General features: G+C 34.8%; 3 long non-coding RNA genes across 4 annotated transcripts in view; 1 reads left to right on the top strand and 2 right to left on the bottom strand.

The window, feature by feature from the left end:
* The window catches only part of LOC127874713 (uncharacterized), a 73,341-nt gene that overhangs the window by 6,443 nt on the left and 49,208 nt on the right, over nt 1–17,690 (bottom strand). The gene's annotated exons all lie outside the window — the stretch shown is intronic.
* Nucleotides 11,681–14,614, top strand: LOC127874711 (uncharacterized). 2 transcript variants are annotated; one of them, XR_008047060.1, is made up of 4 exons: nt 11,681–11,816; nt 13,139–13,252; nt 13,511–13,669; nt 13,823–14,614. It is a non-coding gene; the product is annotated as an uncharacterized LOC127874711 (long non-coding RNA). The 2 variants fall into 2 exon arrangements; XR_008047059.1 differs by lacking the exon at nt 11,681–11,816 and adding an exon at nt 12,997–13,011.
* On the bottom strand, nt 15,224–17,635 carry LOC127874712 (uncharacterized). Its single transcript, XR_008047061.1, has 4 exons — nt 17,509–17,635; nt 16,886–16,990; nt 16,369–16,508; nt 15,224–15,640 (listed from the first exon to the last, which is right to left on the bottom strand). It is a non-coding gene; the product is annotated as an uncharacterized LOC127874712 (long non-coding RNA).

Raw genomic sequence — 17,690 nt, 5'->3', positions numbered from 1 at the left:
GTATCTTTTATTGATTGTTTGTTGAGCAACTTTAGATTTAAAGGAACTTGAATTCCTGGCTCATATTTCACGGGAGGGTTTTTGTCCGGTCCCGATTTTTCATGGGAGGGTTTTCGTCCGACCCCGTTTTTTCATGGGAGGGTTTTTTTCCGACCCCGTTTTTTCATGGGAGGGTTTTTGTCCGGCCCCAATAAAACTGACGGGAGGGTTTTTGTCCGGCATTCGGTTATTTATTGTCATAACTCGCAAGATTTTTTAATAGACTTTCAAGTATAATAACCACACAAATATATTAAATACTAGTATGTTACAAAAAATGGTTCCACCCTGTTGGATTCAAACCTAGATCCTTTATGTAAAAACTCTTATGTCTTAATCACTATATGACAGTATTTTTTACCTAAAGTAAGCAATCAAAAGTGCTGTAAATTCAATCGCAACAATTGAAACATTAAATACATGTGTATTAAACTTAATAAAAATACTCTTAATTTCAACTGATGATTATTGATTACCAAAACAATATTCATAGTTTATCTCTATGTGCAACAAGTGTTCTGATAATTAAAATTTTGTAAAATCTTTGAACAGGTCCCTTTAGATATGAGTTGCACTCTATGCAAATCGGGCTGAATAAATGAGAATAAAGTATTGTCAGTTATCTGGGACGACACTTTCCACTGTTATGGTATTTTTTATTAAAGAAGGATGTCTCTTCTAAACAAAAATCCAGCATAGTTTCGTCCCTATTTAGCCTCTTTTGGACTGCACAGGCTAATCTGGTACGGCTCTCTGCATACATGCATTTAATAAACCATTATTAGCTCATATATTTTTTGAAAAAAAAATATGAGCTATTGTCATCACCTTGGCGTCGGCGTCCGGTTAAGTTTTGCGTTTAGGTCCACTTTTCTCAGAAAGTATCAATGCTATTGCATTCAAACTTGGTACACTTACTAACTATCATGAGGGGACTGGGCAGGCAAAGTTAGATAACTCTGGCGTGCATTTTGACAGAATTATGTGCCCTTTTTATACTTAGAAAATAGAAAATTTTGGTTAAGTTTTGCGTTTAGGTCCACTTTTCTCAGAAAGTATCAATGCTATGGCATTCAAACTTGCTACACTTACTTACTATCATGAGGGGACTGGGCAGGCAAAGTTAGATAACTGTGGCTTGCATTTTGACAGAATTATGTGCCCTTTTTATACTTAGAAAATTGAAAATTTGGTTAAGTTTTGTGTTTAGGTCCACTTTATTCCAACAGTATCAAAGCTATTGCTTTCATACTTGCAACACTTATTAACTATCATAAGGGGACTGTGCAGGCAAAGTAATGGAACTCTGACTGGCATTTTGACAGAATTATGTGCCCTTTTTATACTTAGAAAATTGAAAATTTGGTTAAGTTTTGTGTTTTGGTCCACTTTACCCCTAAAGTAGCATAGATATTGCTTTCATACTTGGAACACTCGCAAACTATCATAAGGGTACAGTAAAAGGACAAGATGCATAACTCTGGTTGTCATTTTTATGGGATTATGGCCCTTTTTTTGACTTAGTAACTTTGAATATATGGTTAAATTTTGTGTTTCGATCCACTTTACTTCTTAAGTATCAAGGCTATTGCTTTCAAACTTCAAATACTTTCATGCTATCATGAGGTTACTGTACCTGGCAAGTTTAATTTTACCTTGACCTTTTAATGACCTTGACTCTCAAGGTCAAATTATTAAATTTTGCTTAAATTGCCATAACTTCTTTAGATTTGATTGATACTTTGACAAAACTACTCTTACCTGACATACCACAATAGACTCCACCCAAACCATCCCCTGTGCCCTCCCCCCCCATCCCCCCCCCCTAATTTTTTTTTTTTTTTAGATCATCTCACGAATGACCACCACACCCTCACACTATACTCCTCCCCACCCCACCCCCGCCAATTTTTTTTTTTAAACGGTTAAAAAACACAAATATTTATTTTTATTATTTTGTGTTTGAAATACCGTCCAACCATCGCACTCAAGAATCCCCCCCCCACCCCCCCTCCCCCCACCCGAATCCCCCCCCCTAATTTTTTTTTTTTTTTTTTTTTAAGATCATCTCACAAATTACCACCACACCCTCACACTTTACCCCCCCTCCCACCCCACCCCAACAAATTTTTTTTTTTGAAACGGTTAAAAAAACAAATATTTATTTTTATTATTTTATGTTTGAAATACCGTCCAACCATCGCACCCAAAAATCCCCCCCCCCCCCTCACTCCGCCCCCCCGCCCCGATTTTTTTTTTTCCGCGTTTTTTTTTTCGCATTTTTGGAAGATAATGTAATAAATTCCACACCCCCACACTATACAACCCTCTTCACTCCGCCCCTCCCTCCTTTGTGATTGAAAATGAGAGTCCCTTCACCTTTAAAAAGAAAATAGATGAGCGGTCTGCACCCGCAAGGCGGTGCTCTTGTTATTATTATGTTTGTTAACAGATCTCTTGATTATTTATAAATACATGTATGAGAAAAGTTACTTCATGTTCAATGTTTGTTATTGCAAAAACTGTTATAATAAAATAAACATCAAAAGAGCATGTGTTTTTATTTATCTATAAACTGTGGTTTTATGTGACTAGCCAGTAAGGCAGTAACTATTATTTATGACTTCAAAATACAATGCATGGAGTATTCATACAATACATTGAATATGACTGCCAAAATACATGAATCTTGTATTCTATAATGAATTTGTTGAGTTATTACAAAATAAACTGCGTACAAGCTTAATATACTCTACTGATTTTCGTATATGACTTCCAATATACTGTGTAATAATATTCTGTACATAATTTTGTCTCTCCTAATTGGAAAAAGGTCGTAACCTTTTAACTTTGGGAAGAAATCTCGCTAAAATAGCTGATTCCCTGCTTATGTAGGTATGAATAATATACCAAAATACACCGAGTGTAATATTCTTTACAGAATTGGGGTTTTGGCTATCAAAGTAAATCCTGTGTGGTAAATGCTAAATATGGTATATGACTGACAAATAATCTCTATAATTATGTGATATGCTATACTGAATAAGAAATATGATTACCTAATAACTCAGTAAGTAATATGCTTTACCTAATAAGAAATATGACTATCAAATAAACACTGTATGCAATATGTTGTACTGAATATGAAAAATGACTACCAAATATGAAATCTATGTAATATGATGAATTAGAAATGTAAAATGAAAATCATTAGGTCCAAAAGGTCAGGGTCGGAGGGGCTGAGAAATCCAAGATGGTCGTCAAAGATGTTCACCAAAAAAGAAAGTTACTGACATAGCTACATCAAATGTTTTTGCGTTTTCCATTCTTTTTGTGATATAATACAACATACATACAACTTACTGTTTTTTTTATGCAAAATGCAATTAGTTATTGTTGTGACATGTTGTGAATTAGAGAAAAAAGTTGGCATTTCTAATAGACACTGAAACGGATAATACTGAGCACTTCGACAACCTGTCAATATTTAAAAACCTACTGTTGTTCCCTTCTAGATCATGGCACTTTAGTTATACAAATGCATGATGACAGTGGCAATCTAGTTTGTGGCCTTAATGATTACTGCAAAATGGATGGTTCATTTAAAGCAAATGATTTTATTTTCATTACTAGGTTTTGTCAAGAAACTGGTGACTATTTTGACTGCACATGTAAAATATACAAAACTCTGCTTAATGTGAAGGAATTTAATATAAGAACGAAGAATTTCTAGTTTTAGACTCTTTAGGAGATAACTGTGTAACTTGCATGCATTGTAAGTTTGTTAAATTGCATGTTTTACCTCGTTTAGCACCGGACCATGTTCAGTCTCCAGAATCATTGTCAAGAATCGAACACTTTGTTCAAAAGGCTTTGTGTTTTAACAATCAGAAAATAGTTGAAATATCTAGAAAACCAGAAATTAAAAAATATTCTGTTCTTATAGAACGTGACGAGTATCCAGCTTTTGTTCATTTTAGCATGAACAAAAGGCTTGGTAAATGCACTGTGTCGTGCACTGCTGGTAGATGCCGTTCTCAAAAGAGTTATAAGAGAAATATAAGTACTTTACTAAATTCGAAGGTTTGTAGGCACTTAAACTTATTTAAATCATATACTCACATGTGGGAAGATTTAATTCAAACAAATATTGATAACAATGATGATGAAGAACAACAGTTATTTGATGACAATATTGATGATGAAATGCCTGTTTCGGTTACATTAAGTACTGCTGCATACAATAACTTCAATGAGGAATTTTAAGTGTAGAAGTAAACATTCCCCCAGACTTAAAGACAATAATGAGGAAAAATATCATAAAACGTGATCAATGGAATGATTCGTACCTTTTTCGATGTTCAGATGGCTGCCTAAAAGGACCTGTATTATTTCCAGATATTCCAGACAATACCTGTCCCTGTGGAAGCGGTTGGCTCAAGCGAGAAGATGACGATAATTACAGTGAAAATGGACTGACCATACACGAAAGACAAAGGACATTAACTATTTACACAAATTTTGCGGCTGTAAAATGTGACATTCATATACGTGAATGCTATAATTCAATTAGTAAGCCTTGCAGAATTCTTTGGGATGAAGGGGACTTAGATTGTATACATGTATTAAGTAGGGATACAGCAGCAGGAGATGAAATAGGGTGGGAATTTGTATTCATGGTTATGAATTCTAGTTGTACTTTTTCGGCGTTAGCTGTATACGCCAGCTTTTCACCTTACCTGACCTTTGTAACTGTCCAATAAAATTCAAATAAAATTTCCCGCGGCTAGTTCAGAATGAATACACTTCAGTTATCCCATAGGCTGATATGAGCATACCATCAGAACATTGGAAACATGTCCGCGTCTTTGTAACACTGTTTTACTGCGTGTTCAGCATGAAACAATTTTATCTCTAATGAAAAGGCTTAATAGATAAAACAATTTTACACTCAATCTCGACATCAATACAGTTTGTGCGTCCACCTTTTATTTTCAGAGGCAACAGCGTTTTTACTTAAAGGCTTTGTTGTCATTTTAGTACTGACTTTCATATTCCTAACAACATGTTAACATGTACAAGTATAAAAAGCAGTGGAAGCGTGGCCTCACTTTAATGCATTGCATTTCAACCCGCGAGTTATCATGGTTTATTTACAGGTCATCGCTGCGTCCGAAGACGCTTATGTGCTGACCTGAGTTCGTGGCCAGTTTGTTATAATATAGATCCTATCCGTGAACTAGGTGAACTGAGATTTTCTTTAGACCACAAAAGATGTTTAATGAAGATATTCAGCGATATATTTATGGTATGCCAATAATAGAGTCTTTATGTGTTTTCAACAATACCATGATAAATATTATTTTTAATTAATTTACTAAGAATTATTCCACCATATTGCCTAATGTATTAAGCATGAGCGCGATGATTCTCGATACTGTTAATAATCGAATCAAAAAGCAATGCCCGACAAACCACTAAAACAGGTTTGTTCGAAGAACGCGCGTATAAATATTTAAAATATGTACGGATACTTCGCGTGTGGCCGGTTGACTCATATGTTTAAATTTCACTTCCATTCTTCATTTAGTTTTCTGTTTTGTATCTATAGGTTTATGACCAGCAATATGTTATTATTTAAAATAAGCCGCGAAAACTCCGCGTAACATCCCGTATTGCGTGTGATCCAGCTAAGAACTGCACAGAAAAAGACATTCGCTATCCTTGGTCTCATTTTTTTAACTCTTTACCTTTCACAAACTCAAACCACAATCAACGCCGTATATCTTTTTAAAAGATATTTCTTGTTCCTCTTACTGCCAGTTTAAAAATGAGATGTATAAAACTCGCCACAACAAGGCTAGGTTTATGGATCAAACAGTTTTTTTTATTAATTTTTGGTTCAGTTGGGCTTCAAACATGAAAATAGATTTTCGTATACCCTGTGGTGTATGTGGTTTTGGTCCTAAGAGATTGTGCTGTGATGGTGCAAACAAACCAGGCTTTGGGCATTAATAATACGCTGCATCGTAGAATGGATAGATGTTTTTTGAAAAATTTGAATGGAATAGACAAACAAGAAATGATTAAGCTTCGAACTACTTTAGATTACATTGCTCGGAAAGAACTGAATGAAATTAAAGAGAATGAAATTATTCCAGAGAAGGAATTATTGGACCGTATCAAGTTGTTAAAACAAGCACTGCCCTCTGAAGTTTTGGGTTCCTTCGAAAGATTTTATCAAATGAGTGATAATGAACGAGTTGCATATTCAAATGTTTTTAAAATGCTAGCCACAACAGCGTCCTTACAAGCCTTGTACCCCCTGCATATTGTTACAAAATTAAACTATTATTAAATAGCCCGAATATTGAAAATGATCGATTTAATAGTATTGTTAATGAAACTCGTTCGTTTGCACCTGAACTAAGAGATTTAATTTGCGAGTCTTTAATAAGTAACAATGAAATTGCCTGATGACATTAACTTATTTTTGCAATATCTAATTAATGAAGCAATGTCATTGCAAGTTACTGAACCAGAACCACCTGTACCTCAACTGGGCACATACAATCCTGAAAAGTTTGGAAAGCCTATTATTTTAATGAATCTGGGTTAAAGTTAAGAAGTGTAAGAAAGTTTTCCATTGACAATGACAGCTGTGTTAAAAGAAATGTAGACCATGACGATACGACTTAAGAATTTGAAAAATGTCAAAAGCTTTATTCTAAAGTTCAAACTTCTGCTCGAGGAAAATCAACATTATTTCTTTGGTTCTGTGCAGACCATGGACATTGCTATGGTTTTCACATGACTGGGACAGATGGAAGAAAAGATCCCGCATTTTCACTCTATAGCTATTAAGAAACCCCTCCACAAGACGTGTTTTATGACTTTGCATGTAATTTACAAGAATATTGCCTAAACAGAGAAAGTGGATACTATGAAAATGAACGTTTTTTTATGACATTTTCCATGGCTACTCCCACAAATGTTCTATTGCTTTTACAGCTAGCAGACTTTAAGGCTTTGAATCTGTAAATTCTGAAATATGTGAATAATTCAACAGCTTTATACAGTGCATTAAAAGGTCGGCCCGTCAGATGTCACAGTCACACTTTTGCTTTTACCTATATTCTTTTTAAATGAATGGAATAAGAAGAGAAAGTTATCATATGAAAAAAGATAAGAATTGCTTTAGCTGGGTTAGTTTAATGTGATACTTAAATGATCTATAATTTTAAGTTCATCTGAACTTTGAATACTTACTATTGCATCTGTTGATGCTTTTTTCTATTAAAGACTGAGCGAGTAAACACATACTTATATTATTATGCAATAATTGTTTTTATATATCTCAACTGAGCATAAAGTGCTCAGGGTGAGCTATTGTGAATGGTCTTGGTCCGTCACGGGTTAACATTTTTTCTACTTAAACAACATCTAACCTCTGTGCCAATTTTAATGAAACATGGCACGAGTTTTCTTGCATGAACCTCTTTCAAAGTTGTTAAATGAAATGCATTCCATGCATATATATGGTTGCGATGGCAACCAAAAGGAAAGCTTATATATTTGGCATAAAACATCGTCTGGTTGACCACTACCGTGAATTTCAAAATATGCTATACCCAACTCACAGGCAAATTTGTCCTTATTTGCTCATAGTGAACACCTCTTAAATGGCCAGGAAGAGAGTTCGAGTTTATAGACAAAAACAACAGTCAGATGAGCGATATAGTGTCATCATGGCACCTTTATAGCTGAAACATTTAAACAAATTGTCAATGATATGTTCTGTGACTTGTATGATTTGCAGTATTCATTTCGCTGTCTTCATGCACCTTACAAAAGCCATTTTATTATATAGCGATAATACACGTTTTCGAGGGCATGATCATTTGCGGGCGCTCGAAAAATCCGTTCCTGCCCGAGTGCGCAGCACTCCGTGCTTTTGATGAGGCTTGGACCACTGGAGTCAATGTCACCGAGGCTAATAATAGATTTTGTAGGTGGTTATTAACACATAGATTGACATAGCGCATCATCGGGGAGCATCCATCAGTTTCACTGATATTCTTGTTGTATGTTATATACGTGATCATAGATACTGTAAATTTTGTCTTATGCGACATGTTTATATTGTAGAAGATGAGTACCCTGTGTTTATGCAGTGCCCATTGTATAACACAGATATGATTTGTTTATCCCGCAGTGGTTGAATGAAATGGAAACTGTTTCGTTTGTTCAATATGTTAATGGCCGATGAAAATGACAAGCACATATTTTTGATTGCAAAATGTGTGTATGTGCATGCTAATATATAACAACTACGTAATTATCATGCAACTTAGCTTTCATTTTAATACTGCATGCTTGTATTGCATTGTTTATTTATATCTGATAAAAATACTGATGCATAGGTGACTTTATAAGTATGTTTCTATTTTGCATGCTTACATGTTATAGGTATTTAATTATTAGGTAATACATGTTTTGGTGGTATTATAATGTATAGCAGTATTTTTTCTACGAAAGTGCATGCATATGTTGCATCATATGACTTTGTAGTCTTTAACTATTCAGGTTATTTTATATAATTATAAAAATAAACTGTATGTATTATGGCCCTTTGGCCTGACTGCAAATAAATATTCGTATTTGTATACAGTTTTTGTAATGTGATGTATGGTTGTATCGTGTTGTTTCACTTTTTGATCAATATAACTATTTATATGCATACAATGTGTTATTATTCTTACCTCAAAGGAGCCATATCAATACAAATTACAACTTGTACAGGTTGACACGAGTGACTGGTGTATCGGGCATATCTTGGTTTTAAAAATGACAATGAAATTTACTATACGGTTAAACATTGTTATAACTAGTGACACGATTACAAGCGGTACATTTACCGGTAGTTGCATACATATGTTACATTAATTCATGTGCCATATCAAGTACAAGCGGCACGTACATCGATAGTTCGCATACCCATGTTCAAGTAATATCTATTACAAGAGACAATTGTACCTTAGTTGGCATAGTCATGTTCAAGTGAACAGTGTCGCATGCGTGATATCTTTCAAGCGTCACGTGTACCGGTGGTTTATATACGCATATACGCATATTCAAGAGATCCATGTCGCATGCGTGACATATAACAAGCGTCACGTGTACCAGTAGTTTGTTTACCCATGTTCAAGATACATGACGCAAGTGTGATATCAATTACAAGCGGTACATGTACTAATACTTTGATATTAATGACAAGCGTCACTTGTAACGGCGGTTGACATACGCATGTCCATGTCGCCTGCGTGATGTTCATGGCAAGCGTCACGTGTACCGTTAGTTGACATACGCACGCTCAAGAGATCCATGTCGCCTGCGTGATGTTCATGGCAAGCGTCACGTGTACCGTTAGTTGACATACGCATGCTCAAGAGATCCATGTCGCCTGCGTGATATTAATGGCAAGCGTCACGTGTACCGTTAGTTGACATACGCATGCTCAAGAGATCCATGCCGCCTGCGTGATATAAATGACAAGCGCCACGTGTACCAGTAGTTTGTATACCCGTGTTCAAGATACATAACACACGTGTTATATCAATTACAAGCGGTACATATATAGCCTTGTTCAAGAGATCCATGTCGCCTGTGTGATAGTAATATCAAGCGTCACGTGTACCTTTAGTTGGCGTACCTTTGTTCAAGAGATCCATGTCACATACGCGATATATCAAGCGTCACGTGTACCGGTAGTTGGTGTTACCTTGTTCAAGAGATCCATGTCGCCTGTGTGATAGTTATATCAAGCGTCACATATACCTTTAGTTGACGTACCCTTGTTCAAGAGATCCATTTCACATACGTGATATTAATATAAAGCGTCACGTGTACCGTTAGTTGACATACGCATGTTAATGAGATCGATGTCGCCTGCGTGATATTAATGGCAATCTTCATGTGTAGGGGTTGTTGACAAACGCATTATCAAGTGATCCATGTCGCCTGCGTGATGTTCATGGCAAGCGTCACGTGTACCGTAAGTTGACATACGCATGCTCAAGAGATCCATGTCGCCTGCGTGATATTAATGACAAGCGCCACGTGTACCACTAGTTTGTATACCCGTGTTCAAGATACATAACACACGTGATACTAGTATATCAATTACAAGCGGTACATGTACCGGTAGTTTGTATAGCATTGTTCAAGAGATCCATTTCGCATTTATCAACTTCATGAGAGTGCCAACCGAGATGTTTGATGAGATTCTCGCACGAGTGGGCAAAAGGATAACGAAACAGCGCAACAACTACAGACTTCCAATTGAACCAGGGATGAAGCTAGCAATTGCGCTGCGGCATCTTGTGTCTGGTTCAAAGTACCGTGATATGCGATTCGGCTGTAGGGTACCCCACAACACTATTTCTCTTCTCGTGCTAAAAATAAGTACCGCTTTATTGGGCTTAATTATCCCCCGCCATTTATAAAAATGCTTATTACTATAGGCACTTTTGTGTCCGGAGCCATATCTTGGAAGTGCTTTGGCGGATTTCATTGAAACTTGCTATGAGTATATATATATGCATAAGAAGATGATGCACGCCAAATGGCATTGTATACCATCTGTTAAAAACAGAGTTATGGCCCTTTGTATCTTGAAAAAAATGCTTTTTTACTATAGGCACTTTTGTGTCCGGAGCCATATCTTGGAAGTGCTTTGGCGGATTTCATTGATACTTGGTATGAGTATATATATGCATAAGAGGATGATGCACACCAAATGGCATTGTACACAATCTGTTAAAAACAGAGTTATGACCCTTTGTATCTTGAAAAAATGCTTTTTACTACAGGCACTTTTGTGTCCGGAGCCATATCTTGGAAGTGCTTTGGCGGATTTCATTGTAACTTGGTATGAGTATATATGCATAAGAGGATGATGCACGCCAAATTGCAGTGTATACCATCTGTTAAAAACAGAGTTATGGCCCTTTGTATCTAGAAAAAATGCTTTTTACTATAGGCATTTTTGTGTCCGGAGCCATATCTTGGAAATGCTTTGGCGGATTTCATTGAAACTTGGTATGAGTATATATCTCCCGCCTCCTCCGTCCGTCCATCTGTCAGTATGTTCATCCGTCCGATTTGCACCCATCCTCAAACAAAGCATATGTTGCGGGGGATATCAATTCTACGAATTTGCTTGTTTACTATAGTGTTAAAATAAATTAAAAAAGGCTTCTGTTAGTCATTTTAATATATTTATATATTTTAATTTCTACGTCTATCATGAGTTTATATGAATTGCATTGTGTTAAGTTATTTGTATGGGATAAATGGCAAATAGATGAGTGCGCGCACTACAACACTAACCTCCTAAATTGTATATTGTCATTAGTACTGTCTTGTGCGCATATCTTGAAATGCACACAGTTATAAGCACTGTTTATGAAGTAGTATATTTTTACCTTATCATCCACTCGCTAAAAGTCATGGATTATCTACTACATGTGTCATACACTTATAATCCACGCTAGCTTATTATACTGTTATCTTTTACACGCCAGTAGTTTAACTGATTCCCCGTTGAATATAACCGTTGACTATACACCCTTTCAGTTATTAACTGATTATAATTACCTCCCCTGAATGACGTCATCCGGGGATACCCGATTATCGACTGTAAGCAAACAAAGAGATGTCTGTTTGACAATGTGTGTTTTCAACGGTGTAAATGGACTTAAAATATGAACGAAAAGGTTTGTACTGACCTTATTATTAATAATTTATTATTTTCTTATGCAATTTTGATATTCGGTTTATAATGCTGATAAAGCAGCGGTATTGTTTTTGTCTGTCATATGTTTTCGCGAGGACGAAACGTTCAAACGAAGGATTTTTTACTGAAATAAATCCTGTTCAGAAATGTTGATATAGATTAAATAGGTGGAAATATTGACTTGTTTTATCTAAGGACATTTCGTATTCGTCAAAGTATGAACACTCGTTGGCATTTATATTTTGAAGCAACTAAAGGACGCTCGTACTGGTATTAGCGCTTAACGCTACTTCGCATAAGTCGAAGAATGGTAGCATTTAATGCTAATTGAAAATGAAATACGATAGAGACAACATTCACTAAGACCGTAATGGACAGAATGATAAATTATTAAGAACTAAATAATTTATCGTATGTAAATGAAGATCCCGTTACCAGTTACATTAGATGGAAATAATGAAATCCTTAAGGAACATTAAAATATATAGAAAAAGTACGTACGATATGTTTTTATTATATGCAATTGACAAATTAAATTAAACTAACCAGTTCCACATAGCCGATGCTGCCACCGTTCACAAACGTCGCGTGTAATCGCATGTCGTACCTCCAAATTGCACGAAATGCACAACAGATTATCCATTTTTGAAATAATAGAACCAGACATTTGAGCTCCATTTTATATACTGTGATAATTCACAGTTAGGTTATTCCGAACATATCAAACAAAAAAGTGTTACCGAAATATAAAAGACGGCGCTCTTTAACTTGTAAGCGTATTTGTAACAAAGGCCAGTAATATTCCTTAATTGCTTATTATATTAATTTATGATGAAATCTAAGGTACAAACTTGCTTGCATGTGTGAAAAATCAAAACGGCGCCCTTTAACTTGTAAGCGTGTTTGTAACAAAGGCCAGTTATTTTCACTAATTGCTTACTATATTTATTAATGAAAACTTAAGGTTCAAACTTGCTTATATGTGTGAACAATCAACTGTTCATACCCCGATATGCACATGATAATATAGGGTGAACGAACCCAGGGCGAACGGACCCAGGGCGAACGTGTAACTAGGGCGAACGGACCCGATACCGGTCTTAGTCATACCGTGCTTTTGTACCAATTGACCATTTTTTTAAATTGAAAGCCAACGGCATCCAATGCAACATATGGTTTGTTAAAAAGCTATTTGTTTGATTAGAGCTTGTACTAAGCTATACCCGGCCTAATGTGTATTAATGTGTAAAGTACAATGAATCAGTTATCATGAATGTTATGAAACAGAATTTTGTTCAACAGATTAATGACCATGACTATGCTGTCCAGTTTTACACAGCAACACCAGTATTCGACTCAAAACCGGATGGAAAACAGATTCAAGACATTACTGTATCACTCGAGAAGAAGTTGAAGGTAAATTAAATTGTTTAGTCAATTGATTTGTTTAAATAACATTTGGGAATAAAACATTTATAGACATACATGTATAATAATTAATATCAATACAAATAAAATGAAATTCTTAACCAATAGGATAAAAACACATCTTATTATTTGTTAACCACGTTTGTGGACTTTGTTATACTGATTTTAATGATCCAAAATAATTGGCAAAGTTGTTATTCACTTGATTTTTTTTAATATTATTAGTTGATCTTCATAAAATTTCAGTCTAACAGGATCTGCTGTGTGCCCAAATGTCACACCACTGGCTAAGGATTGTTAGAAGGCCATGGAAAGCCCAGCTATCATGCATTTCCAGCTGAAGATGATCCAGTTCAAGCTGTTTGGTTGAATAAAATACGAAGAGATGAAGACAGACATTTTAAGGTCAGTTGTTAGTGGTTTCAGTAAAACTTTAAATGATTTTGAATAAAGAAAAATAAAACATGTGAAGTACTATACATTTTCATGTCAGAAAAATAGTGTTGATGTGATTAAAAAAAAGCACACATATTTATTTATTCTTTTTTTTTCTTTCAGATAAGTCACAATACGGTTGTCTGTTTTCTCCATTTTGAACGTGACTGTCTTGATGAATCTGGATTTGCTAAGCGGAGGTATCTAAAACCAGGAGCCATCCCTACACTATTCGACTGCTGGAAGGACAAACCACATCTGTTGAAGCGAATTCAAGTGGAACGGGCAATTAACAAGATTAAAAGTTTTCACATATTTGATCAGGTCATTCTGGTTTCTCTGTTTGGGATAATTAATCAAATTTGGACAGTTTGCTCATTGCTCACTCTTTTCCAAGACCCAATTATACCATGTCCTGGTGTTTAACATACATACCATTTATATGAACATGTGTTGTTCGTGTACATCATACTACATGTAGGCTAATGAAAAACCATTGGCTGTTCATGTAATATTTGTACATTTTTTGGCTTTGTATAAAGTTTTTGATAATTATCTTGATATAAGCATTGATTTAGTTACAGATTAATGCTTAAAGAGTACTTAAAGCTACACACCTTGAAATAAAGTACATGTTCATATAGATGCAATTTGAAAGTGTGCAAGATTTTCATTAAATCTATAGTCTAGTTAGCAAGTAATTTATTATTTTTCAAACAGGAATAACTGCTTTTAAAACAGAAAGTAGGATTTCCAGACGTACACATCCATTTCGACAAACGCGATTATTTTTAAGTTGTAAAGTGCAAAAAAGATGGATTTCTACCTTGTAACCACCAGATATATTCTAATTGGCATAGATAAAATATGTCATTCATACTTAAATTTACTATGCCAAATAAGGTGTGTGGCCTTTACATAAAAATATTATATACATCTTTTTAATCATGTTTGTTAATTTGTTTTGATTGTATGACTACTGAATAAATAATTTTGTTAATAGAAATTTTAGTTTTTTTTGGGAAATATTAGGTAAAACTAAGAAAGTCCAATGCATATTGAGACAAATCAGTACTTAAGTTCGTTTCCTGGGAAGAACCATTACTGATTCTCAATGGGGATCGAAACTGGTTGCTCCAGATTGCTTAGCAGACACCATAGCAACTATTTCACTAAGACTCTGCTACAGATTTGCGTAATCCTTTGAGTAAAACACTTTGTAATCAATGATATAAGCTTTATTACAACAGAAATAATGCAAGATAAGCACATTTGAGTAGCATAGTTCATCACAAAACAGTATGAAGTATCATTAATTGTAAGATTAATGATGAAAGACAACATGTGAAAGCTAGAAATTATAAACTAATTTAAGGAAACACAATCTGAAAATTACAAACATTCAGATACAGGTATTGCACCAAAATGAGCTGAGATCCTATGATTATATTGAATAAATAAATGTGATTTGAGGTGAATCTCACAAATACTGACACTAAAATAACACAAAATTGAATACTTTCAAATGTAATTTAGATTATTTCAATACTCTTTATTTCTGATTACCGGTTTTTCATGGAGCGGAAACACTTGCATCTAACAATTGTTGAACTGTTACGTTCAGATGTCCATGTGTCGAATACATAACCGTCATGAAAAAACACATAGCCTCGTTGAATAGGCTTTTCAACACCCAGTTTTGAACCTTTACCAGAACTTTTGGTCCATTCCAGAATGTTCATGTACGAAAAGTCTTTGAAGATCGGTCTGGTGCTTTGGGTCCATGTGCATTCTTCCAAATTAAGATGTTCTTCCGCTGTTGACACTGTTGATTGTCCTTTACAGTTCATACAGGACGACTTCTGCTTAGCTGCAAATGGCTGGTCTGGATAAGGATCCACAATTAGGATGTTATCCTGGTTGTCACTGAATTTCTTTACCCTGGAAAATATATAAAAGTAAAGATTTAAACTTTGTAACAGAACATTAAGATTTAAGGTGTTACAAAAAAAGCACTACTCCAGAGTCTGTTTCAGATACTTGTTTTCCACCTAATAAACGCCACCCCTACCTTCTTTGTGACCAAAAAATGTATAAAGACAATTTAACTAGTGGCAACCAATTTCTAATGCAGACTTAAGAGAGTAATGTAACTTATTATGTCAGGGATTTTAATTGAAGCAGAAAGCTGTGTGCCACTATGCATGTTATATACATTGTAAAGTACTATATGCTGTGTGGTCGAGTCAGGCTGACTAAACAGATAAAACTTATTTTTAACAGACTGGTTGACAGAAACATAGAAAAAAATTCACAACATGAATGTGCGTTTTTAATATAAAAAGCAGGCTTTTTCCTGGCCATTTTGGGAAAAAAGCAATTGCAGGATTGTGAATTTTTCGTGCCAAAAATCAACTGATTTGGGAAAAACTAATATAAAATAACCCTTCACAATCATTCAAATTAGATGAAAAATCATATTATTCATGGTAATGTACTTTGTTAGATGTCATTTACATATAATTGAGTTAAAATAATCATAACCTCTTCTTTCTTTTTTTATTGGGAATTATTTTTTTCAAATTACAATTTAGGTTAGGGAATGGGTCGTTTAACTGACCCGTAGATACACCAGGAAAAGGCCTGAAAAGGCGATATAAAATAAGTACCTCAAGCAAAGTTCGGCTTTTGTCTCATTCGATTTCACAGCTTGTCCCCGGCATTTCAACCATATTCGCAACTCTGTAACTTTGCATCTTTCTGGTTGAAGTTGCGGTAAAACAGCGCCAGGGACATCCTTGGCATACAGCTACAAAAAATAAAAAGGCAGGTTTTAAGCATTATTGCTTCTTTAGAAAAAAATCATGTTACTTATACAACATACAAAATTCATCATATTATTTTTTTAGAAAATGGTTTGAAATAAATATGATCGATACTGAATGTAGTGTAAGTTACATGTTTTTTTTTAAAGTGGCAATAATGCTTAAAACCTGACAGCTGAACTTGTATGCTTTCATGTTGGGTCTCTGTACCGAGTCAATATTTATTAGAGTGTATTTATGGTACATGACTATGTCCGGATATATTCATGCCACCAATGTGTATGTATTTGCATAATTATATTAATAATAAACTTAGGAGTATTTATTATAGTGAATTCACATTTTAAACAAAAAAACAAACCTTATGACAATCACAGTCGTGTACTGTTGTACTTTCTTTTCTGTTACAGGATCTGGTTCAGCCATGGTACTTCACTGTTTCTGAACATAGCATTTGGGATGATTCCTGAAAACCCCCCACATATAATGCTTTTTTGCAGCTGATTTTTATATTATTTCAACACTTCAGTCAAACACTCAAAGAAACAAAGGATAGTTTCGGTTTTGAAAGTTTATAAATATAGAGATTTTGGTGTAAAAAACATGAAAGTTAAATGACCCGTTCTCCTGATTGGTTTTCATTCACATTCTTCTACTTTCTAGTTCTATTTAAGAATAAAAAAAAGCCCCGAAATCATATAATTCCTATGATAAAATCATGATTACATATATAAACTTTCTGAAAATAACTCGTAATACGCTTTGCTTTCAAAATTTGGCATTTTTATACAATATTTACTTTTAGGTTCCAATCCAGGTGTAATGGTATATGTACGAACATGAAATGTGTGATTGTGTCTTGACAAAACGGAATGTTTAATGCATTTTTTCTCACTTCATCGTACTTAAAAGTAAATATACAACAAGCGATAGCTTAAATATGCGTCAATAAAATAATAAAAATAAAACATGTGTGCAACTTACGCATATATTGTGCTAAAGACGTTGATTTCTTCAGCGACACAGTAAAATTTTATTTTTCTCTGGCGAATTTCTATCCCCCGTTGACGTCACACAATAGTCAAGGAGTAGCGATAGATAAGGGGAGGTAACCAATCTACTCAGAATTCTGCCATTCGGTACCCCTCGCAGATTATCATACTTAT

The sequence above is a fragment of the Dreissena polymorpha genome, chromosome 3 (genome assembly GCF_020536995.1).
Source record: "Dreissena polymorpha isolate Duluth1 chromosome 3, UMN_Dpol_1.0, whole genome shotgun sequence".
Classification (NCBI taxonomy): Eukaryota; Metazoa; Mollusca; class Bivalvia; order Myida; family Dreissenidae; genus Dreissena; species Dreissena polymorpha.
This window is presented reverse-complemented; position numbering and strand designations above follow the sequence as displayed.